Source organism: Ceratotherium simum, chromosome 1 (genome assembly GCF_057802395.1).
Source record: "Ceratotherium simum simum isolate JZ-2026a chromosome 1, ASM5780239v1, whole genome shotgun sequence".
Classification (NCBI taxonomy): domain Eukaryota; kingdom Metazoa; phylum Chordata; class Mammalia; order Perissodactyla; family Rhinocerotidae; genus Ceratotherium; species Ceratotherium simum.
The window spans coordinates 32,389,936-32,415,462 of NC_141900.1; the positions used below are offsets into that span (position 1 = coordinate 32,389,936).

At 39.4% G+C, this 25,527-nt stretch overlaps 1 protein-coding gene and 1 long non-coding RNA gene across 6 annotated transcripts in view; one reads left to right on the top strand and one right to left on the bottom strand.

The window, feature by feature from the left end:
* Positions 1-16,523, bottom strand: part of LOC147918169 (uncharacterized) — a 64,982-nt gene extending 48,459 nt beyond the window's left edge. Inside the window, exon 1 of the long non-coding RNA XR_015555802.1 lies at positions 16,350-16,523. This is a non-coding gene — a long non-coding RNA (uncharacterized LOC147918169). The remainder of the gene's footprint in view (positions 1-16,349) is intronic.
* Positions 16,524-16,714: 191 nt separating this feature from the next.
* The window catches only part of CROT (carnitine O-octanoyltransferase), a 56,457-nt gene continuing 47,644 nt past the window's right edge, over positions 16,715-25,527 (top strand). For 2 of the 5 annotated variants that reach the window (XM_087446538.1, XM_087446781.1), the window contains exons 1-3: positions 16,715-16,892; positions 17,337-17,426; positions 18,147-18,255. The gene's annotated coding sequence lies outside the window, so the exon portion shown is untranslated. The other 3 variants (XM_004431303.3, XM_087446582.1, XM_087446723.1) reach the window with 3 other exon arrangements.

Consider the following 25,527-nt stretch of genomic DNA (forward strand, 5'->3'; position numbering starts at 1 on the left):
GATGATTTAGGAAGTGTTCCATCTTCCTCTATTTTTTGGAATAGTTTGAGAAGGATGGGTATTAAATCTTCTTTGAATGTTTGGTAAAATTCACCAGAGAAGCCATCTGGTCCTGGACTTTTATTTTTTGGGAGGGTTTTGATTACTGTTTCAATCTCTTTACTTGTGATTGGTCTATTCAGATTCTCCATTTCTTCTTGGTTCAGTTTTGGGAGGTTGTTTGAGTCTAAGAATTTATCCATTTCTTCCAGATTGTCCAATTTGTTGGCATATAATTTTTCATAGTATTCTCTTATAATCCTCTGTATTTCCGTGGTATCTGTTGTACTTTCTCCTCTTTCATTTCTAATTTTATTTATTTGAGCCTTTTCTCTTTTTTTCTTAGTAAGCCTGGCTAAGAGTTTGTCGATTTTGTTTATCTTCTCAAAGAACCAACTCTTTGTTTCATTAATCCTTTCTACTGTTTTTTTGGTCTCAATTTCATTTACTTCTGCTCTGATTTTTATTATTTCTCTCCTTCTGCTCTCTTTGGACTTTGTTTGTTCTTCTTTTTCTAGTTCTGTTAGGTGTAATTTAAGGTTGCTTATTTGGGCTTTTTCTTGTTTGTTAAGGTGGGCTTATATCACTATGAGTTTCCCTCTCAGGATCGCTTTTGCTGCATCCCATATGGTTTGGTATGGCATATTTTCCTTTTCGTTTGTTTCCAGATAGTTTTTGATTTCTCCTTTAATTTAATCAATGATCCATTGGTTGTTCAGTAGCATGTTGTTTAATCTCCACATTTTTGTAACTTTCCCAGTTTTTTTTCATGGTTCATTTCCAGTTTCATAGCATTACGGTCTAAAAAGATGCTTGTTATGATTTCAATCTTCTTAAATTTATTGAGACTTGCTTTGTTTCCCAACATATGGTCTATCTTCGAGAATGTTCCGTGCGTGCTTGAGAAGAATGTGTAGTCAGCTGTTTTTAGATGGAGTGCTCTGTATCTGTCTACTAGGTTCATCTCGTCCAGTTTTTCATTTAAGTCTACTATTTCTTTATAGACTTTTTGTCTGGATGATCTATCCATTGATGTAAGTGGGGTATTAAGATCCCGTACTATTATTGCGTTGTTGTTAATGTCTCCTTTTAGGTTTGTTAATAGTTGCTTTATGTACATTGGTGCTCCTATGTTGGGTGCATATATATTTATAAATGATATGTCTTCTTGGTGGAGTGTCCCTTTTACCATTATATATTTCCCTTCTTTGTCTTTCTTAACCTGTTTTATCTTGAAGTCTACTTTGTTTGATATGAGTATGGCAACACCTGCTTTCTTTTGTTTGCCATTAGGTTGGAGTATTGTCTTCCATCCTTTCACTCTGAGCCTGTGCTTGTCTTCAGAGCTGAGATGTGTTTCCTGGAGGCAGCATATTGTTGGGTCTTGCTTTTTACTCCATCCTGCCACTCTGTATCTTTTGATTGGAGAGTTCAATCCATTTACATTTATGGTAATTATTGATATATGAGGGCTTAATGTTGCTGTTTTGTCACTTATTTTCTGGTTCTTTTGCATTTCCTTTGTTTCTTGTCCCATGTGTTTTGAACTGCCAATTCAGTTTGGTTGTTCTGTCTGATGACTCTTCTAGTTTTCTCTTTGTTTATCATATGTGGTTTTGTTTTGATTATTTGTTTAGTGGTTACCTTGAGGTTTGTGTAAAAAATCTTGTGTATGAGATACTCCATTATCTGACGGCCTCCTATTTCCTTATACTAAGTCAATTCAATCACCTTCCTCTTCCCCTTCTAAGTCATTCTTGTTATACCTTATTCTATCTTGTGTTGTGGCTGTGTGTTTACAGTGATGAGGTTAAATTTATTTTTGGTGAATTCCTTCCTTTGATCTTTGATTTTAGTATTTAAGTGGTTGCTAACCTATTCTGGTAAAGATCTACTATTTTTCTGAGTTTATCTACCTATTTTTCTCCTTGCTCCAAGCTTTGTATTCCCTTTCTCTTATTTTTTTCAGGCCTGAGGGCCTTCTTGAGTATTTCTTGTAGTGGGGGTCTTGTGGCCATGAACTCCCTTAGCTTTTGTTTATCTGGGAAAGTTACTATTTCTCCATCATATTTGAAGGATATTTTTGCTGGATAGAGTATTCTTGGCTGGAAGTTTTTGTCTTGCAGTATTTTGAATATATCATTCCAGTCTCTCCTAGCCTGTAAAGTTTCTGTTGAGAAATCCACTGAGAGCCTGATGGGAGTTCCTTTGTATGTTATTTTTTATTTTTGTCTAGCTGCCCTTAATATTATTTCTTTGTCATTGACTCTGGCTAGCCTTACCATTAGGTGTCGTGGAGAGGGCCTTTGCCTGTTGACATATTTAGGTGACCTGTTGGCTTCACTTACTGGTATTTCCTGCTCCTTCCCCAGATTTGGGAAATTCTCAGCTATTATTTCCTTGAATAGGCTCTCTGTTCCTCTTTCCCTCTCTTCTCCCTCAGGAATACCTATAATTCTTATGTTACATTTCCTAATAGAGTCAGATATTTCTCGGAGACTTTCTTCATTTCTTTTTAGTCTTAGTTCTCTCTCCTCTTCCATCTGGAGCATATTTGTATTCCTATCCTCTAAAATGCTAATTCTTTCCTCCATATTGTCAGCTCTGTTCTTTAAAGATTGCAGATTCTCCTTTATCTCCTCCATTGTGTTCTTCATCTCCATCAGCACTGATTGGTGTTTCTGTATGATTTCAATCTCTTTTGTGAAGAAACTCCTAATCTCATTGAATTGTTTGTCTGTGTTGTCTCGTAGTTCGTTGAGTGTTTTTATGATAGCTATTTTGAAATCTCTGTCATTTAGGTTATGGATTTCTGTGTCTTCAGGGCTGGTGTCTGGGTGCTTGTCATTTTCCTTCTGGTCTGGTGATTTCATGTATTTTTGCATTGTGGTTCCTGTATTCGCTTTGTTTTTCCTCATCCTGGAAATCTCTGGTTGCAATTTCCACCCGCTGCCACTGTGTGGGGGTAAAGGGCTATGTAATCTGAGCCCCCTCAGCTCTGCCACGGTTTTTCGCTGCGATCCACGGGTCGGGTCGCTTGGTCTGGTCTGGTCGGCTGAGCTGCAGGGTCCGGTTTTCTGGGAGGGGTGGGATCTCTCTTTTGCTCACTGGGTCCCTCGCATGGGGGGCTTCTCCTTCGCCCCTCGTTATCTGCTCTCTGGGGTGCTCAGATGTTGATGGTACCCCGTAGCAGTTCTGAGTCCTCTGTGTGGGAGTTTCCTACTGGCTGAGAGAGCCCGAAGAGCTACGGTTTCCCTGCAGAGGGCCACCCCTCTCCCCTCTCTGGGAGCCACGTGGACCCAGATCGCTGGTCTGATGGGGAGGGAGAGGAGTTCTCCTTACCTCTCCTCACTTCCTCCTGGGGCCCAGCACGTTCCACTCTCGGATGTGTGGCAGTGTGGATCTTTCCAATCTTGCTTTTCACTGTCTGGGATTCCGTTGTTGGTCTGTGACTGTTCCTTTTGTTGTATCTTCTCGGGGAAGAGTTCACGGGAAAGCTCACTCTGCCATGACGCTGACTTGGACTACTTTTAAAAACTACTCTGCCACATAAATTCCCAGGGACCATTCACTAAGGTGCTTGGCCACATTGGGCACTCATTCCAGACTTGAATATGCTCATCTGGCTACACACAAGGCTGTTGTTCACAGACTCAGACATATTAGAAGCTTCCATTCTTTCATCTTCTCCCTTCTTTATTCTTTCTGATCACTCTAGTTACATACCATAAAGCCTGAATGGTCATGCAGTGTACTTAAGGTCTTCATTAAAATATTAACGTGTGTAAAGGATGTATGAACTTTATGTATATAAAGTACACCATATATTGCGAAAAATGTAAGCACTCAAGAATTGAAAGTAAGTAGATCGTGGTGATACTAGTAGATGGTGCAGGAGGAAGAGGAGAAAGAATGTTTGGAGAAATAATTTTCTCTCTCTCACTCAAGATTTGCTCTGGCCTTTGTTGCAATTGGTCTCATACACCACTGACACAGGGAATTATGACATATGGAACACTGATTTGATACCAAGACCAACTCAAAATACTGTGACATATCCTTTTCTCAAATATTTTAGACTTTTAGAATAAATCTCTCATTGAAACAACTCAATATAGATTATTCTTCCCCTATTTATACATAAGTCATACTGCTACTATAGTGGGTTAAGCATGAATTTGGGTGTCAGAGAGGATCTAGGTTTGATTTGTGACCCATCACCTACTAGTGTTATGACCTTGGGCAAGTAACTGGTATATCTATTTTATTTTTTTGGTGAGGAAGATTGGCTCTGAGCTAACATCTGCTGCCAATCTTCCTCTATTTTGTATATGGGACACTGCCATAGCATAGCTTTACAAGTGGCATGCAGATCCGTGCCCGCGTTCTGACGCCTCAACCCCAGGCCGCCCAAGTGGAGCACTTAAACTTAACCACTATGCCACCGGGCCGGCCCCTGGTATATCTATTTTAAATTAACTTCCTATTGCTCCTGTAATGAATTACCACAAATTTAGCAGCTTAAAACAACACAGCTTTTTTTATCTTTCCATTCTGGAGATCAGAAGCTCAAAAATGGGGCTAAAATCGAGGTGTTGGCAAAATTGCATTCCTTCCGCTCAGATTTCTAATTTCAAGACCTGGCACTGGATATTCTCTAACATTTTAATTTTTGCTATTCTTACTTAGGATTCTTAATATGAGATCTATAGACACCTAGGTCCTGAGATTCTCACATTTGCTGAGAGGGTGGGGAAGGACTGTCTTGTTAAAGAGGCAGATTCCTGGGCCCCACTGCTCCCTCCAATTCAGAAAGTCTGGGACAAGGTTTGAGAATCTCCATTTCATATGAGCATCTCAGGTATTTTGATGAAAATTGTAGCCCATGCTTTGAGCAATACTGAGAGGGAAATCAATGAGCTTCAGGGGATCTGTGAACCTCCAGAAATTCTTTTACATTTTGTTTCTATATGTGTATTTGTATTTCTTTGAGGAGAGGTTTCATAAATTCCAACAGATTATGAAAGGAGTCTGTGACAGAAAATTTTTTTAAAAAAGCAATGCATTATAATGTTAAATATTTACCGTGAATATGTATTTGTCCTTGTTGAATAAAAGAAATCTTCCTCCCTATTTGAGGAATAAAACATGAACTCAGGAATATCAATCTCTTTTTTTACAAAGAAATCAGTTTTGATTAATTGTAAACTATGCAGTAGTCATTATAGAAAATAAGAAAAAGGTAGGAAAATGTAAATGAGAAGGAAAACAGTAACCCACAACCCAGAAGCAATTACTGTTAATGTTTTGGTATATTTTCTTTAAGCTATTATTATTGAGAGTCTAATATATGCGTTTTACTGTGTAAGGCACTCAGATATACAAAAAAAAAGACAAAATTTTTCAAATTGATTAAGGACAGAAGACACATGCACAAAAACCTGAATTTCACATTTTAAGTTCTGGAATATCAGAGATCTAACATAAAGTAGGTAGTATATATGTGCACTGCTGGAGGAAACAGTGGTTCCACACTTCCACCTGTCATGTTCATTTTAACAGGAAAAATACAAAACCAGTAGCTAGAAAAATCTTGGTTCTGGTCCCTCCTCCATCACTTCCTACATGTATAATTCTAGATAAGTCACTTAATATTTCTGGGCTTCTGACGATTGACCTCTTATAAGGATAATGGCATATAATCTCTCTGAAGGCCAGACACAAGACTGTATGATATCCTGAGATCCCATAAAAAAATGTATATACAACAAACATTATATACATATATGTATGTATATATAACATTATTTATAATAGGCCATTTGGAAAATGCAGAGGAGTATAAAGAAATAAAAATAATCCATATTCTTACAACCCAGGGATAACAGCTCCTATCCAGGATTTTTTTCCCCACACATAAAAATTCAAGCAGCACCCACTTTGGCTTGGCACTGGGTTGGAGACATACAAAGTATGTCTAATAAAATAATATGTGCCCTATGTTCGATTTTTATTTAAAAGCAAACATTAGTGCAAGAAATAGCATTAAGTCCAGAAGAATTGAATATGTAGTGAAAAGATACAAAATACAGCACTTATATTTATACAAGCAGAATGTCAAATGTACTTTTTGTAGAAGTTACACACTTAGCAGCCTAATATTATTTTTCACAATATACATGATTCACCATAAAATATGACAAAGAATGCCTTAGGACTCCCACCTTCTTTGAGCTGTCATATCCATGAAAACCAAAAACTGGAAATACAGAATTGACTTGTTGATTTGTATCTGTATTTAACAGAATGCTGGGAAAGGAGCAGTGCTCAATAAATACTTATTTGTATAGCTTTTACCTATTTAGCTAATCAAATATCAGCTTCTATGAAACCAAAAGAAAAGAAAGTGAACTTTATGCACACCAAAGCAGAGTCCAAAGTACTTGGAATGCTAATAAGAAAGCTACACTATTATACAACCAGTGTTAACAAGTGTATCAAATTGCCCAATAACAGTACCTGTCCCAGCTAACCAACTTCTGCAGTACAAGGACTCAGGGTGAAATTGCAGCTGAGACTGGTTCACAACGATTACAAAAAGTGGAAAAGATCTGTGAGGAAAGAGGTTGTGCAGTCAGCCTGGGTTGCTGGTAAAGAGGTGAGAAGAGGACAAGAGGGGAACATTAAGAAAAGTTTCCTACAGGAGTTGGTGTGTAAGGAAGAATGGAGAGCAGACCCAAGAGATGGTGGAACCCATTTTGTTTTCCAAGGAATTCTACAAGTTTCCTGTGGTAGATTGTAAATCATACACACTCCGTGACTATGCCACTTTCCCATGAGATTTCTGCCAAGCAAGAGACATGGTCACAATGAGCCCTGCTTTGGGACACCTTGTAAAGCTCATTGGGAGTTTCTCAGAACTATCAAGTAGGTAGGGAGAGCAACCATTTTATTTCCAGGGAACGGCGAGGCCTACCTAGGGTTTGAATGACTAGCTCAAGAACATGTCTGTTAGCAGCAGAAGTAGGTTTCTAGACTTTCCCACGAATGCTCGGACTATACTACTCTGCCTCACCCCATATTATTTGAATTACAATGGCCTACTATGGAATTTTGAGGCTTTCCAAGGCTATTCTGAAATCTATTTACAAAGGTTCATTGTTTCTTCAAGAACATTACATTCTCAACTGCAAAATTCTATCTGGAAAAATGACAGCCCTAAAGTCTAAATGGTTTTGTGTACCCAGATAAGTCTTAGAACCCAGAAGAGACATCGAAATACCTCAGGCATTCTCAGTACTTTACATGAAATATATTTACCTTAGTAAAGCAAGAATACAACATTGAATAAAAGTTGATCCATTACGGTGTAAACACTAATATGATCGAGTATCTCTAAGCTTTTAAAAAGATATTAAAGTATCTTTAATCTTAGTGCTTCAAAATTATTTTATTCTTATTGACCTAAGACTAGGTCATTTGAAGTTTTGCCTTAAAAACTTCAAGTTGTCAAGTTTCTATTGCTCAGGAGAAAAGCTATTATTAAGGAAGAGCCCTTACTTTCTTCCTTTAGTGCCTGATTAAATGAAATGTTTCCTCAAAAATGTTTTGTACCAAGGAATAAACATAAACATTAAATTCATAGTATTTAAACTTATTCATAAAACTCACTCTCCAAAATGTGGGAAAAGGCATCTTTTAGTGCCTTTCATTTTCCTGAAAAGTAGTGATGATATGGTATCAGATATTCCATACATTGGAAAGATTGCTACTTAAGAGAATCCTTTATTAAATATATTGGAGAGGTTGCTCCTAAGAAAACCCTCAGTTTATCTTTGTGTAAGTTGACATTATTAAAATCTAATCTGATTTCTAAATATGAAGTAATCAAGGATTGCAAGCCAGCTGTCTTCCAAGTTAGAGAAGGCAGCTCAAAGGACACAGACATAACTTACGTGGAACTTTCATAACACTTCCCACAGAAAGATATCCATCCTGATAAACAGGGACTTTGTATTCTTATCTTGCCTTTTGCCACGAGGGAACTAGAACAGTAAGGCAGTGGGGCCCTGCCGGTGCTTCCTTAGGAACAAGCTCTTTTCCATCAGTAATGAATGTCTTCTTGAAAATTAAAGACTCTTCTTTAGTTTTCTCTCTTCACAGCTTACCTCTCACTCTGCTACCCTTTCTTTCTTTCTTTTTTTGGTGAGGGAGATCAGCCCTGAGCTAACATCAGTGCTAATCCTCCTCTTTTTGCTGAGGAAGACCGGCTCTGAGCTAACATCTATTGCCAATCCTCCTCCTTTTTTTCCCCAAAGCCCCAGTAGATAGTTGTATGTCATAGTTGCACATCCTTCTAGTTGCTGTATGTGGGACGTGGCCTCAGCATGGCCGGAGAAGCGGTGCATCGGTGCGCGCCCGGGATCCGAACCTGGGCCGCCAGTAGCAGAGCACGCGCACTTAACGGCTAAGCCACCGCCCGGCCCTCTGCTACCCTTTCTAAAACACTTTCTAGCTTATAAACATACAATGGCTTTCTATTGCAAAGAGAAACGTTGAAAGGCAATGTGGTAGAGCAGAAAGAGCCTAGAGTAAGGAACTCTGCACCCTAGACCCTACGGGCAGTGGGGGGAAAATTAACCCCTTGAGGTCTCTGTCTCTTCTTTTTAAAACAGGAGGTTGAATTTCCAGCTTTAAATTTTTTTTTCCTCTATAGCATTCAAGGCTCTTCAGCAATCAGCACCATCTATCCAACACTCTCTGTCTCTCTACAGCCAGTATGAACCTCTCATCTCAGCTGGCCTCCTCACTGTCCTTTACACAGCTGTCAAACACTTGACTGTTAGCACTTGCAGAATGAAAGCCCATCTTCCTCCCTCCTTACCAACTGACACGTTTCATTGTGGCCCATCTATTTCAAATTTTCTCTGATTTAGAATTCATGATAATCTCACCCATCTTTTTTTTTTTTTTTTGTGAGGAAGATCAGCCCCGAGCTAACATCCGTGCTAATCCTCCTCTTTTTGCTGAGGAAGACCGGCTCTGAGCTAACATCTATTGCCAATCCTCCTCCTTTTTTTTCCCCAAAGCCCCAGTAGATAGTTGTATGTCATAGTTGCACATCCTTCTAGTTGCTGTATGTGAGATGTGGCCTCAGCATGGCCGGAGAAGCGGTGCGTCAGTGCGCACCCGGGATCCAAACCCCAGGCCGCCAGTAGCGGAGCACGCGCACTTAACCGCTAAGCCACGGGGTCGGCCCCCTAAAAGAAAGTTTTAATGTGGGACATAACAGGAGACATTGTAAGTGATGTAATGAACAACATCCCCAACATTTTTACAGTATATTTCAAATTTCATGTGGTTGTTCCTTGAGAGGGCTTCCAGGATAAGCTGAAGGCAAAACATTAATATAAAACTAGTGAAGACGATACTTTAAAAAAATCCTCTATAGTTTCTTGCAGAATATTAGGCATTCAGTAGGTGCTAAATAAAAAGTTATTAGTGGCCTCTTTAAGGGAACTTTTACATTATCAATATTTAAAAACTGGTGATGGAAGTCTGCAATGTTTTTTCTTAGGGGTACCTAAGTAATCAAAGAGAACTGGGGAAGTAGAGAAAGCCAGCTCCCTCAGTTAATAAAGTTTTAATCATCGGTTAGGTATACGGTTTATTTTCTTTGCACACAAAATTATCAGAGTTGGAATTCTCACAGATATGAAATAAGAATTTTGTCGTCAGGCTGAAAAGATACTGGTTACATTGAATTAGAACAGATTTTAAGATTGATCCTGGCCTTTGGTAGAGCTCCCAGTATGTAAGTGTATCAACCCAAATCACTTTGGGCTGGAAGGCCAAACAGCATGGTCGAACCTCATTCTTCTCACACATCTACTTGGACCAGGGTTTCTCAGCCTTAGCACTACTGACATTTTGGGCCAGATAATTCTTTTTGTAGGGAGCCGTCTGTGTAAGATGTTTAAGAGCACCTCTGGTCTCAACCCACTAAATGCCAATAACATCCCCACTTACAGCTGTGATAATAAAAAATGTTTCCAGATGTTGCCAAATGTCCCTTGGTGCGCTAAATCACCCACCTTTTAGAATTACAGCTTTAGAATGTGCTGAGACAGGTACCTAGTAGTACGAGGTAAGCCAATTTATGGCTAGATTTTAGTTGTCAGCCTAAGTTTGTATTCTGTATTATCATTTCTACACACTTTGTCTTAGAACTCCTGTTTATATTCCCTTTAAAAATTTAAATTTGTCCCAGTTGAACTAAAAGAAAAAGGAATTTTCTTCACCTCAGTTTAGGTGGGGAACTCAGTACCCCACTGGACAGTAATGAGTTACCACAGGGAAGAACTCACGATATAGGATAAGGAGACGCAGGGAGAGCTGTGGATACTGGAGTTTCCCTTTAAAAAGCTCACTATTCTTTATTCCTTGGAATTTCATAGGATACCTAGATTTTCTTTGCAGCCTCATACAAACTTTGTCTTGAGCTCCAGATTTGTACATCCAAATATTTACTGAACATGTCCTCTGAAAGTTTCAAGGCCACTCAATGTCAACATAGTGCTTTGAGCCACGTTAGAGGAGCTTGGCTACACCTGATGTGTGTCTTACACACTTGAGGCTCACATGAGTTGGTGTAAGGAAAGGGATTTGTGTTTAATTAACTTCACTACAACTGAGATCTTATTTGTATACAGTTATATGTATACATGTATAACATGATCTTATATGTTAATATGTTTAGATGAACCTGATATGGTAGAAAAAGGATGCTATTACAAGGGGAAAAAAGACAAGTGTGGTCTTTGGAACAGAAATGGAAATCCTCCTTCAGCTTCTTGATATTAAGGATGGCAGTACAAACATCAACCCATCCTTTGTGAGTCTCTGCCTTGCAATAACAGGGATTGTCAAAAATAAAACTACGAAAAGTGATGCTTGACTTTAAGACTATGTAGAATATAATTTCATTATCTCTTTGATGTTACAAAGGGTACTTCAGATCATGCAACATTTCAGATCTTTATAAATATCAATTATCTTGGTACTTTCCAATTTCCAATGTCCAAAGGTAAATTCCAATTATTTGTGCTTCCCATTTTTTTAAGTTCACAATCACAAGAGTGTGTTACATAAGGGGTGATTCCATCTCATCTCATGGCTGATATAAGAATCCTTATTATAACAAAAACTTCAAAAAGTACTTGTTAATTTTAAGTGTTAGAATGTAATTTTAGTCACAAGCATGATGCAAAAAACAAACAAAACAAAACAAACTGGAGGTCAGAGGAGCTGCAAATTGTTAAAGGCACTGTGATGAAATAACACAGAGTAACATGACACTTGCTCTTTTGTATAAACCCATAACAGAGTTCCCTTTGGTTTGTGGTATCCTTTCTGATAACTTAAGGAAAGGGGGAAAAAAAAAAGCAGAATGATGGTTAAGTACTCAGAAGTATTTTAAATAATCCAACACCAATATGCTTTAACAAAAATGTACGTGTATTTTTTAATAGGCAAAGTACATTATAAGGCATGTATCAAAATATGAGGCATAAACTAATATGGAATGCAAATTTTAAAAAGACAAAATATTCACTATTACAAAGGTAACAAATTATAAGTCAGCCTCAAAATCTAACATTTTTCTCTAAGTACTTAATGCCGAATGATAGACTGAAAATTTTTATACTGTTAGTGGTACATTTCATATTGTTAATTATAAAAACACAACTAAATATTGGAAAATATTCCTCAGATTAAAAAAGGTCAAGTTTAAATGTCAGCAAGCATGACAAAACATAGGTAGATCACCCACAATTTCATGGATGACCATTTTCTCAGATGATTTTCAAAGTTAGATTCTTATTTTTTTTTAATTAATTAATTAATTTTTTTGTGAGGAAGATCAGCCCTAAGCTAACATCCATGCCAATCCTCCTCTTTTTGCTGAGGAAGACTGGCCCTGGGCTAACATCCATGCCCATCTTCCTCCACTTTATGTGGGACACCGCCCTAGCATGGCCAGACAAGCCGTGCGTCGGTGCGTGCCCGGGATCCAAACCCGGGCCACCAGCAGCAGAGTGGGAGCCCTTAACTGCTATGCCACAGGGCCAGCCTCCGAAGTTAGACTCTTGATAATATAACTTGCCTATGAACATATGGCCTGTTGACTAGCCCTCACTAACAATTCACTAGAAGGCTGACTATAGTCCTTTCTTGATAAACTACTGTTATTTAAAATGAAACTGAATAAAACTGGTTTCCTTTTGAGGATACATATACATCAATTCTCTTATTTTCTTGGCTACCATACATTGGAAAAGTCCCCAGATACCTATTAACATGAATATTATGCAATATATAGATTATAAACCTAGTGTTATTAATAAATATGCATATTGAACTTTACACTTGTGAATACTTTTTCCTCATAATAACTGTGTAAATGAAGACGTTGCTGTGTGATACTGGAAAGGACCAAGAACACTGAGACTTCCAGTTCACCAGATTAGACTGGTTTCTCAGAAGCATAATGTATATGAAAAGTCAATATTTATGTACTAAATGAAATACTGTACTCTGGCATCTCTAACTATATTGCAAAGTGTTACGTCTTTGGGAATACAAGAGATCCAAAACAACCAAAACAATCTTGAAAAAGAAAATGTTGGAGGACTCTGACGTCAGATTTCAAAACTAAAAAACTGCAGTAATCAAGACAGTGTGGTACTGGCATAGGACAGCATACAGTGTGGAGATTCAAACGGAGTTGAGAGTGCAGAAACAAACCCTATCATTTATGGTCCACTAACTTTTGACAAGGGAGCCAAGTCGGTTCAACGGGGAAAGAATAGGTTTTCAACAAATGGTGCTAGGACAACTGGATTTCCACATGCAAAAGAATGAATTTGGACCCCTACTTCACATCACACATAAAAAAATAATTTAAAGTGGATCATAGGCATAAGCATAAGAGCAAAAGCTATAGAACTCTTAGAAGAAAACACAAGAGTAAGTCTTTATGATCTTATCTTAGGCAATGATTTCTTAGCTACAACATCAAAATCACAAGTGATAAAAGACAAGATTAATGAGTAGGACATCATTAAAAGTAAAACACTTCTGCTTCAAAGGACACTATCAAGAAAGTGAAAAGATAACCTACAGAAGGGCAGAAAAATATTTGCAAATCATATATCTGATAAGGGATTTGTATCCAGAATAGATAAAGAACTCCTACAACTCAACAACAAAAAGACAACCCAATTAAAAATGGGTAAAGAATCTGAACAGACATCTCTCTAAGGAAAATACACAAAGATGCCAATAAGCATGGGAAAAGATGCTCAACATCATTAGTCTTTACCGATATGCAAATTAAGACCACAATGAGCTAACACATCTCATCACATCTATCAGAATGGCTATGATAAAAAAGATGAACAATAACCAGTATTATTGTTATATTTATTGTGAAGAAATTGGAACCCTTATACATCGCTGGTGGGAATGTAAAATGGTGCAGCCACTTTGGGAAGCAGTTTGGCAGTTGCTAAAAATGTTAAACACAGAGTTACCATACGACCCAACAATTCCACTCCTAGGTATATATCCAAGATAACTGAAAACATATGTTCATACAAAAACTTTTACATAAATGTTTATAGTAGCATTATTTATAATAGCCAAAAGATGGAAATAATCCAAATGTCCATCAGCAGATGAAGAGATAAACAAAATGTGGTATATCCATACAACGTGATATTATTCAGCCATAAAAAGGATTGAAGTACTGATATGTAATAAACACGGATGAATCTTGAAAACATTATGCCAAGTGAAAGAAGCCAGTCACAAAAGACTGCATATTATATGATCCTATTCATATGAAGTGTCCAGAATAGGCAAATCTATAGAGACAGAAAGTAGATTAATGGTTGCAATGGGTACAACATTTCCTTTTGGGGTGATAAAAATGTTCTAAAATTAGATTATGGTGATTGTATAATTATGTGAATATAGTAAATGCCAATGGGTAAACTTTAGGGTATGTAAATTGTCTTGATAAAGCTGCTAAATTTTTTAAAAATGTTATGTTCTGTTTAGTAATAAGGAATTTCTCTGAGATATAAAAACATTGTAGTTATCTTAACTCTTTCCCAGGATTTTGGTGGTAAATTTTTATGTACAATAAACATCATCAAAGGCAACCCCAAACCAATGATTAATGCTAAAAAGAGGCCCTTGGTATGTTCATCTGCTGTTGGTAGTGGAATTAGTTTTTAATCTCAGGTTGACCTTTCTGCACCTAGCATACTTTAATCTGCTGTTGGCTACTTCCCAAAATGACCACTCCTCTACTGCCCCGTCCCATAAAAAATTAGAAAAGATCAAATAATTATTTCTTCAATATGCTCATTTTACATATCCGGATGAAAGTAGGTTAAAGATCTGTTCCACAGATTAGAGCTATTTATACTACATCTCATTACTTTTTAGGGTCATAAGTCCTAGCAGTAAGCTAGCTCTTCAGATAGAAATGTAAAGGTCTGTATTTTTATACTTTTTTTGGTGGAATTTATCCAGACTTGTTTATAAGAGTTTTCCTATTTGTGCTATACTGAGAAAGAGCTACATAGGATTAAAAATGAAAGACTTTTTATGGCAACTTAAAAAAACTTATTATCACCACTTGTAGTACTTATAAGTTTTTCTCCAGAAAAATATTTTGAATTTTTAATCTCAGAACTTCTTGTTATCAATATACTTCATGTGCCTGAAACACCTTCCTCACTAGCCAATATCTTCCATCTCACTCTAAGAAATGCAAACTAGTTCAAATCTAACCTGAACAGAACACAATTTGGAATCTGCCATTAAAATATATATTATGCATTTTGAAGAAAAACAAATCACTTATAAATATATGCTTTTTGGGATTATTGGTACATCTACTTATCAGTATATTTTAAAAGATTACTCTTTTTTTCCCCTGCACACTTGGGTCTCTGTTCTATTCATTTTCATACAGTCTCACATTTTTTCTCTTTCCAAGATTCCAAGAATCCTTTCAGAAATATCAAGTTTCCCTTTAAATAAATATCAAGACTAGGGGAAAGACAGTGAAGCTACCTGACCCTACATTCTATGCCACCAACATGCATTAAACATGCAGGAACTTTTTCAGAGGTGCCAAAATTCACTAGAAATGAGAAAAATGTACAATGAAAGTGTTTGAGTAGCTTTTTATTACTCCTAGAATACTATCTTGTAAGCCAATCTTAACATTATCCAGAACACAGCACTTACATACTATGAGAGAAAATACAGCACCTTCAGAAATTACAACAAGCCTACAATCTGGTATCTGAAATCTTTTTGGCCGATATGTTTCAGAATTAAGAACTTCTATTAGAAAGGTGTGTCTGCCATATATTATGCAACACCTCCAGCAAGGGCTGGAGCTGCACTGTAATCGAACACATTAATATTTCTGTAGGAAACTTATGACTATTCACACGAAGTGAATGTTCAGTTATACACAGCCTCAGTTCCATTCGGGTCAGATTTTACCACCAAGGGAGTTAGGAAAGACAGACAAAGGACTGGCACCTGTACTGACACATTAATTTGAAATCTAGTTCTTTATATTTGGTATCTAGTTCAGAGCCACTGTAAACTGTTGCTCTGTTCTTCCACAAAAATGAAACAATGTATTTAAAATGAAAAAATGAAACTGTATATTTCATGAGGTAAATGTGAAATTGATTAGCCTTCAAAACTAAGTTAACTACATTATGATTTTCCTCTAGAACTTGCCTAGCTCCACTCGGGTTAAAAACTCCATTTCTCGGCGCGATAGTAAAAGACATCAGATCAACCCCAAGCTTGCACTGTGAGCATCGCTGGGGGCTTCAAGGACCTTGGGCAGCATGAAGACCTCTAGGAGGGTAGGGAGGCCCGAGATGGCGCAGAGTGGTGCAGCACATCTGCGCTGGCAAACTTAAGCCTCAGTGGATGAAGGCAAAGAGAGGTCAAGTAGGGATCTGTGTGGTCACTGTTCTTTTGCCAGGACACAGGATGAACAGTAAGATTCCTTTATAAGGCGTTGGTATAAATTCTTGTTTGGAGGCTGCAAAAAGCGTCGCACGGGTGGTGGTGGGGGGCTGTGGCTGATAAGCCAGAGCTGGGGCTAGAAGAGGAAGGGAAACAGGGTGCCAACTTCCTGCACAAGTTGGGTGAAAATAGGTCTGAGCAACCTGTTCCTGCATCAGTCCCAGAGGGTTAGGTACCTGCGTGGGCGGAGCGCGGCCGACCCGGAACCGCCGTATCCCGGGCCAGGGCGCTGTGCTCCACCTACAGCGAGGAGGTAACTGCTGCCCGGCAGGATTTGGACGGGTCATCCGGCGTCCTGCGAGCTTGCCCTACGCCAGGAACATAGACTTCAGCCCCAGGCCGAGCACGCGCGCGGGAGGGGGAAGCGGGTCCCACCAGAGCGCAGGCCCGGCCCGCCCCCGGCTTCAAGTATAGGGCAGGACCCTCGCGGCTGTGCAGCCAATCCCCGTTCCCCAGTGACCGCGGGGCGGGACCCCGCGGCTTCGCGTCCAATTCCCGCTCCTTGGCACCCGTGGGGGAGCGGGTCGGCGCGGTTGTTGGCTGCTGGCTGCGAGGTCAAGCAGGCTGGCCGAGGCAGCGCTCCCTCCCTCCCGTAACCCTTGGAGGTGGGAAAAAGTTAAGTAAAGCAGAACCGAGTGAAATAGCGTAGGACTGCGGAGGTGTCAGGACTCGGCCGGGGTGTCGTGTCATCAGGCAACTCATCCGCCGGGGTCGGAGAGGTACCCTTGAGGTTGGGCTGCTGGGCTGGTCCATCGTGGTGCTTGGTTGAATTTCTCTCACTTGGTGGCCTCTTGAGTGTGCAGAGCTGCCCTTGGGTTGGTGGGCGGAGGCTCTGAGCTCTTGTCGCTGTCTGCTCCTCCTGTCTCTAGAGCCAAGCTTTGAACTCTTTGTCCCCTGCGACAGGGCGCGGGCGCCAGATACCTGGGCACCAGGGTGTACTTTGTATCCTGTGGATCCGTCTAATGAAAGGGAGTGCGGTTGTGTGAAACCTTTAGTAATTTTTATCCACCTCTCTAGCAGATGGACTTTTGCACGTGTCTGTGATTACCAAACGTTTGAATCTTGGGGCCTCCCAACCCCGAGCTTGTCTGTCTTCCACCCTCCTTCACCAGTTGTTAATTTTTTTTCTCTGCATTTGTTAAGCTTGTTTTTCCTTCCCACAGTGACCAGCCTAGTTCGAACCCCTGTGAACTCAAAACAGAATTGTTGCAACAGGCTACTGGCAGTCCTAAACAATTCGTCCTGGTGTACTGGTATGTGACAATCTATTTTTTTTTTTTAGTTATTGTTCCTGATTCTCTTTCCACTTTGAGTTTACATCCTAATGCCGCCAGGAAGCCGACTGTAGTTAAATCCAGTGTCATCATTTTCTTAATGCATATGTAGGTTTTTTTGGAATTATATTGTTTAGTTTAATCTTTGTGGTTGAGAATTCAAGGCAAATAATCCTTCATGAAAGAATCTGATAATTCATATTTTTAATATGTACTTCCTGATGAGTTAAGATTGTAGTGGGAATGGAATTGGTAATCTTGGTCTCAGTTTCCTAGAGTCTATTAAGTGGCAAGGAAGTATACAGAGAATAGTTCATCTTCATCCTTTCTATATATATATATATTAGTTTCCTATTGCTATCATAACAATTTATCACAAACTTAACAAACTTTTTTTTAACAGTTAAAAAGACACAAATTTATTATCTCACAGCTTCTATAGATCTGAAGTCCATGTAGGTTTAGCTAGGTATTCTGCTTAGGATCTCACGAAGCTGAAATAAAGGTTTCTGTAGGTCTGGGCTCTGTTCTGGGCGACAGTCCACCTCCAGGCTCATTGAGGTTGTTGGCAGAATGCATTTCCATGCATTTGTAGGACCGAGGTTCCCATTTCCTCACTGTCAGATGAGGCCTCTCTTGGTTCCATAAGACTGGCCACCTGTATCTTCAAAGCCAGACAACACCTCCAATCCTTTTCAGGCTTTGAATCTCCCTGACTCATCTTCTGCCACCAGCTAGAGAAAGCTTTCTGCTGTTAAGGGCTCAAGTGATCGGATTAGACCCACCTGGATAATCTCCCTACTTTAAGGTCAGTTGTACTGTGTAAAATAACGTGATCACACTCATGGAAGTGATAATCTCATATTCATGGGTTCTGGGGATTAGAGGGAGTGGAATCACGGAGGCCATTCATAGACATTCTATCTAGCATAATATGGTTGTCTCAACTAGATTAGTTTTGTAATATGTTTTTGCAGGCGTTTTTAAAAAATCCTAACAACTCTGATTGTATGATTATCCTCACCACAGATAAGGAAATTCAGTTAAAGTTAGTTGCCCAGAGGCACATGGCTAAGTGGCAGAGTTGCTATTTGGACCCAGATCTACGTTTCCATTAGGTCTAAAGCCATGTTTATGGATAGTCACAGTGAAGTGCAGCCAAAGTCATGAGATAGGAAGAAACTGAGAATCTATGAGATCTTTATTGTACCTGATTTTTTGGATTATCTCTTTTTTTTTTTAAATTTTTTGTTTATTGCAGTAACATTGGTTTATAACATGTAAAAATTTCAGGTGTACATCATTATAGTTCTATTTCTGCATAGATTACATCATGTTCACCACCAAAATACTAATTACAACCCATCACCACACACATGTACCAAATTATCTCTTTCACCCTCCTCGCTCCCCCTTCCCCTCTGGTAACCACCAATCCAATCTCTGTCTCTATGTGTTTGTTTATTGTTGTTATTATCTACTACTTAATGAAGGAAATCATACGGTATTTGACCTTCTCCCTCTGACTTATTTCACTTTGCATTATACCCTCAGTGTCCATCCATGTTGTCACAAATGCCTGGATTTCATTGTTTCTTATGGCTGAGTAGTATTCCATTGTGTATATATACCACATCTTCTTTATCCATGCGTCCCTTGATGGGCACTTAGGTTGCTTCCAAGTCTTGGCTATTGTGAATAATGCTGCAATGAACACAGGGGTGCATGTACCTTTACAAATTGGGTGTTTTCAAGTTCTTTGGATAAATACCCAACAGTGGAATAGCTGGATCATATGGTAGTTCTATCCTTGATTTTTTGAGGAATCTCCATACTGTTTTCCATAGTGGCTGCACCAGTTTGCACTCCCACCAGCAGTGTATGAGAGTTCCCTTCTCTCCACATCCTCTCCAACACATGTTGTTTCCTGTCCTGTTAATTATAGCCATTCTGACGGGTGTGAGGTGATATCTCATTGTAGTTTTGATTTGCATTTCCCTGATAGTTAATGATTTTGAACATCTTTTCATGTGTCTGTTGGCCATCTGTCTATCTTCTTTGGAGAAATGTCTGTTCAGGTCTTTTGCCCATTTTTTAATTGGGTTGTTAGTATTTTGGTTGTTGAGATGCATGAGTTCTTTATATATTTTGGAGATTAAGCCGTTATCAGATGTATAGTTTGCAAATATCTTCTCCCAATTGTTAGGTTGTCTTTTCGTTTTGTTGATGGTTTCCTTTGCTGTACAGAAGCTTTTTAGTTTGATGTAGTCCCATTTGTTTATTTTTTCTATTGTTTCTCTTGCCCGGTCAGACATGATACTTGAAAAGATGTTGCTAAGACCGATATCGAAGAGCGTACTGCCTATGTTTTCTTCTAGAAGTTTCATAGTTTCAGGTGTTACATTCAAGTCTTTAATCCATTTGGAGTTAATTTTTGTGTATGGTGTAAGGTAAGGGTCTACTTTCGTTTTTTTGCATGTGGCTATCCAGTTTTCCCAACACCATTTGTTGAAGAGACTTTCTTTTCCCCATTGTATATTCTTGGCTCCTTTGTCAAAGATTAGCTGTCGATAGATGTGTGGGTTTATTTCTGGGCTTTCGATTCTGTTCCATTGATCTGTGTGTCTGTTTTTGTGCCAGTACCATGCTGTTTTGGTTACTATAGCTTTGTAGTATATTTTGAAATCAGGGAGTGTGATACCTCTAGCTTTGTTCTTTTTTCTCAGGATTCCTTTACCTATTCGGGGTCTTTTGTTGTTCCATATAAATTTTAGGATTCTTTGTTCTATTTCTGTGAAAAATGTTGTTGGAACTTTGATAGGGATTGCATTGAATCTATAGATTGCTTTAGGAAGTATGGACATGTTAACTATGTTAATTCTTCCAATCCAAGAGCACGGAATATCTTTCCATTTCTTTGTGTCTTCTTCAATTTCTTTCAGAAATGTTTTATAGTTTTCGGTGTACAGATCTTTCACCTCTTTGGTTAAGTTTATTCCCAGGTATTTTATTCTTTTTGTTGCAATTGTAAATGGGATGGTATTCTTAATTTCTCTTTCTGCTACTTCCTTGTTAGTGTACAGAAATGCAACTGATTTTTGTATGTTGATTTTGTATCCTGCAACTTTACCATATTCGTTTATTACTTCTAAAAGTTTTCTGGTGGATTCTTTAGAGTTTTCTATATATAAAATCATGTCATCTGCAAATAGTGACAGTTTCACTTCTTCTTTTCCAATTTGGATCCCTTTTATTTCTTTCTCTTACCTGATTGCTCTGGCTAGTACTTCCAGTACTATGTTAAATAGGAGTGGTGAGAGTGGGCGTCCTTGTCTGGTTCCTGTTCTTAGAGGGATAGCTTTCAGTTTTTCACAATTGAGGATGATATTAGCTGTGGGTTTGTCATATATGGTCTTTATTATGTTGAGGTACTTTCCTTCTATACCCATTTTATTCAGAGTTTTTATCATAAATGGATGCTGTATCTTGTCAAATGCTTTCTCTGCATCTATTGAGATGATCGCGTGATTTTTATTCTTCATTTTATTAACGTGGTGTATTACGTTGATTGATTTGCGAATGTTAAACCATCCCTGCATCCCTGGAATAAATCCCACTTGATCATGGTGTATAATCTTTTTAACCTATTGTTGTATGCGATTTGCTAGTATTTTGTTGAGGATTTTTGCATCGATGTTCATCAGTGATATTGGCCTGTAATTTTCTTTTTTTGTGTTGTCCTTATCTGGTTTTGGTATCAGGGCAATGTCAGCTTCATAGAATGAGTTAGGGAGCTTCCCCCCCTCCTCAATTTTTTGGAAGAGTTTGAGAAGGATAGGTAGTAAGGCTTGTTTGAATGTTTGGGAGAAGTCACCAGGGAAGCCGTCTGGTCCTGGACTTTTATTTTTGGGGAGGTTTGTGATTACTGTTTTGATCTCCTTACTGGTGATTGGTCTATTCAAATTCTCTACTTCTTCTTGATCCAGTTTTGGAAGGTTGTATGATTCTCAGAATTTATCCATTTCTTCCAGATTGTCGAATTGGTTGGCATATAGCTTTTCATAGTATTCTCTTATAATCTTTTGTATTTCTGAGGTGTCTGTTGTAACCTCTCCTCTTTCATTTCTGATTTTACTTATTTGTGCCTTCTCTCTTTTTTTCTTGGTGAGTCTAGCTAGAGGTTTGTCAATTTTGTTGATCTTTTCAAAGAACCAGCTCTTGGTTTTATTAATTTTTTCTATTGTTTTTTTGGTCTCTATTTCATTTATTTCTGCTCTGAGTTTTATTATTTCCCTTCTTGTACTGATTTTGGGCTTTGTTTGTTCTTCTTTTTCCAGTTCCTTTAGGTGCATTGTTAGATTGTTTATTTGAGATTTTTCTTGTTTGTTGAGATAGGCCTGTATTGCTATAAATTTCCCTCTTAGAACTGCTTTTGCTGTATCCCATAAGTTCTGGCATGTCGTATTTTCATTTTCATTTGTCTCCAGGTATTTTTTGATTTCTCCTTTGATTTCTTCGTTAACCCAGTTGTTGTTCAGTAGCATTTTGTTTAATCTCCACGTATTTGTGGCTTTTCTGATTTTCTTCCTATAGTTGATTTCTAGTTTCATACCGTTGTGGTCAGAAAAGATGCTTGGTATTATTTCAATCTTCTTAAATTTATGGAGACTTGTTTTGTGGCCTAATATGTGATCAATCCTGGAGAATGTTCCATGTGCATTTGAAAAGAACATGTATTCTTCGGTTTTTGGATGGAATGCTCTGTATACATCTACTAGGTCCATCTGTTCTAGTGTGTCATTGAAGGCCAATGTTTCCTTATTGATCTTTTGTTTGGATGATCTATCCATTGGTGTAAGTGGAGTGTTAAAGTCCCCTACTATTATTGTGTTACTGTCTATTTCTGTTTTTATGTCTGTTAATAATTGCTTTATATATTTAGGTGCACCTACATTGGGTGCGTAGATATTTACAAGTGGTATATCCTCTTGTTGGATTGTTCCCTTGATCATTATGTAATGCCCTTCTTTGTCTCTTTTTACAGTTTTTGTTTTAAAGTCTATTTTGTCTGATATGAGTACTGCTACCCCAGCTTTCTTTTCATTGCCATTTGCGTGGAGTATCTTTTTCCATCCCTTCACTTTCAGTTTGTAAGTGTCTTTAGGTCTGAGGTGTGTCTCTTGTATGCAGCATATATATGGGTCTTGTTTTTTTATCCAATGAGCCACCCTATGCCTTTTAATTGGAGTATTTAGTCCATTGATGTTTAAAGTAGCTATTGATAAGTATATACTTACTGCCATTTTTTAACTGTTTTTTTCCCTCAGTGTTTTAGTCGTCCTTCCCTGTCTTTTCTTCTTCTATACAGAATTGATGGTCACTTTATTTTGACCTCTGTCTGAAAGCTGTACTCTTTAACTACCCTCCTCCCTCATGTTTTTGATATCATATCTAACCTCTTTTTTGTGCATTTATATCCATTACGTTCTTATCATGGAAATAGATAATTTTTCCTATTTGTGGTCTTCTCTTTTCCCTTTAAATCAGTCCCTTTAACATTTCTTGTAGCACTGGTTTCTTGGTGACAAACTCCTTTAATTTTTGCTTGTCTGGGAAATTTTTGATCTCTCCTTCCATTGTGAATGATAACCTTGCTGGGTAGAGTATTCTTGGCTGTAAGTTTTTTCCTTTTAGCACTTTAAATATATCGTGCAATTCTCTTCTAGCCTGTAAGGTTTCTGCTGAGAAGTCAGCTGATAGCCTTATGGGGTTTCCTTTGTATGTAACTTGACATTCTCTTGCGGCTTTTAGGATTCTCTCTTTATCTTTAATTCTGGACATTTTGATTATGATGTGTCTTGGTGTGGGCCTCTTTGGGTTTATCTTGTTTGGGGCTCTCTGTGCTTCCTGTACCTGGATGTCTGTTTCCTTCCTTAGGTTAGGCAAGTTTTCATCTATTATTTCTTGAAATAGATTCTTTGCCCCCTTGTCTCGCTCTACTCCTTCCGGGACACCTATATCACGGATGTTAGTGCGCTTGATGTTGTCCCAGAGGTCCCTTAGACTGTCCTCACTCTTTTTAATTCTTTTCTCTTTTACCTGTTCACCTTGGGCAATTTCTTCTCATCTTTCGTCCAGCTCACAGATCCGTTCTTCTGTATCCTCTACTCTGCTTTTGAGTCCCCCTAATGAATTTTTCATTTCCAGTATTGTATTCTTCATTTCTGATTGGTTCTTTTTTATATCTTCCATTTCTTTGTTGACATTCTCACTGAGTTCATCTATTCTTCTCCCCAGATCAGTGAGCATCCTTAACACTCTTAGTTTGAACTCTCTGTTGGGTAGGTTGCTCATTTCTGTTTCACTTAGTTCCTTTTCTGGGGTTTTGTCCTGTTCCCTTACTTGGAATGTATTCTTTTGCCTCCTCATTTTGCCTCTTTCCCTGTGCTTGTGTCTATGTATTAGGTAGGTCAGCTACGTCTCCTGCTCTTGGATAGGTGACCTTATGTAAGTGATGCCGTAGGAAGCTTCCAGTGTGCTTCCCTCGGTTCTCGATGTTCCAGGGGTGACCCCTATGTGGGCTACGTGTGTCCTTCTGTTGTGCCCTGTTTGCTCTCCCTGTAGGCGCCCAGGGAGGCCGAGTTATGCTCCTGGCCAGCTGTTGTAATGCTCAGCTGCTTGTAGTTGTTGTGGGCCATTCAGTCTCTTTATCAGGTGTGGGGAGCCCCAGCACAGTTGGCTGCAAGTTCTAATACCACATTTATGTTGCAGTATTTCTTTTAAGTGAGTAGGCCCCCAGCGTGGCTGGTTGTTAGGCTCAGGGCCTTACAATTGCTGTAAGCCTGTAGCCTATTATGTCTCTTGTCAGCTCTCTGAGGATTGCAGCTGGGTGGGGCTGGCCTCAGGCACAGGAGCACCCAATTGTTTCAGGCTTTGGAAGGTGGGGCAAATCCCCTATGTGGGTCTTTGAGAAACACAAGTCTTGTGCAGCTGACAAGCCCTGCCGCCCACAGGTCCACACACACAGTCAACACAGTCCTGCCCCGTGTGCGTGCCCCGACCTCCCGAAGCGGACCCAGTCTCTCTATGGCGGGAGCCCTACACACTCCACCACCGCCCCACACTCTCCACCTGCTCCTTGTGCACACCCTGCCCCGCTAAAGTCAGCTCAGTTGCCAGGCTGCAGAGAATCCAGTCACCAATCTATGCAGGCCCACAAGTTGCCTGAGGGCTTGTTGTTGGGTGGGGCCAGTCTCTAGGGTGGGCTTCCTGCCCTGGCTGACCTGGATTAAATCGGTGCTAGCGGGTGGGGCAGACCTGGGCTAGCAGGCCTCAGGGAGAACTCCAATGGCGTCTGTGTCAACACGCTCACACCAGGCCACAACAATGGCCGCCGCCAATGTCCCAGTCCCTGGAGAGGTCCCACCCCTCACCGAGATGCACTCAGGGCCTATTAGGTGAGTCTCTTTTCACTACAGCACTGTGCACCTTTCTTTCTGGTAATTTTAGGATGCTTTCTGAAACGGGTGAGTTTGCGTGGGCCCTTTAAGAGCCGGTTTTAGTTTCTTTGTGAACCAGCTTTTCTTGGGGTACTCCCCAATGTTTTAGTAGCAGGCAAAGTCAGATATTATGCCGCTGGTCTCGATTGTGCTGGGTCCACAAAATGCCCACAGCGGGGACGCTCCCTGGCTCAGGGCCCCGCGCCTCCAGGGAGGGCTGGGTACCTGTGGGCTGCTCCCGGCGGCCGTGAAGCTGGCGGCTTGTGAAGGGGGCGTATTTCCTCTCCAGAAGGGAGTCTCTGCCTCTTCCACGTCACTTAGGATTGTCCGTTGTTGCCGGAGTTCCTCTTATCCAGTTTTCAGTTCTGTCTCAGGGGTAATTTTTCCACAAGTAGTTGTAAATTGGCTGTGTCCATGGGAGGAGGTGAGTTCCGAGTCTGCTTACGCCGCCATCTTGAGTTTGCCTGTATTATCTCTTTATATTAGTGGTATAGGCTAAACTCTTATACCCTAACAAAGATAGCCCAAAATACAATTGCATGAATAAGATAAAAGTTTTTTTCATACATCTAGAGGAAGGA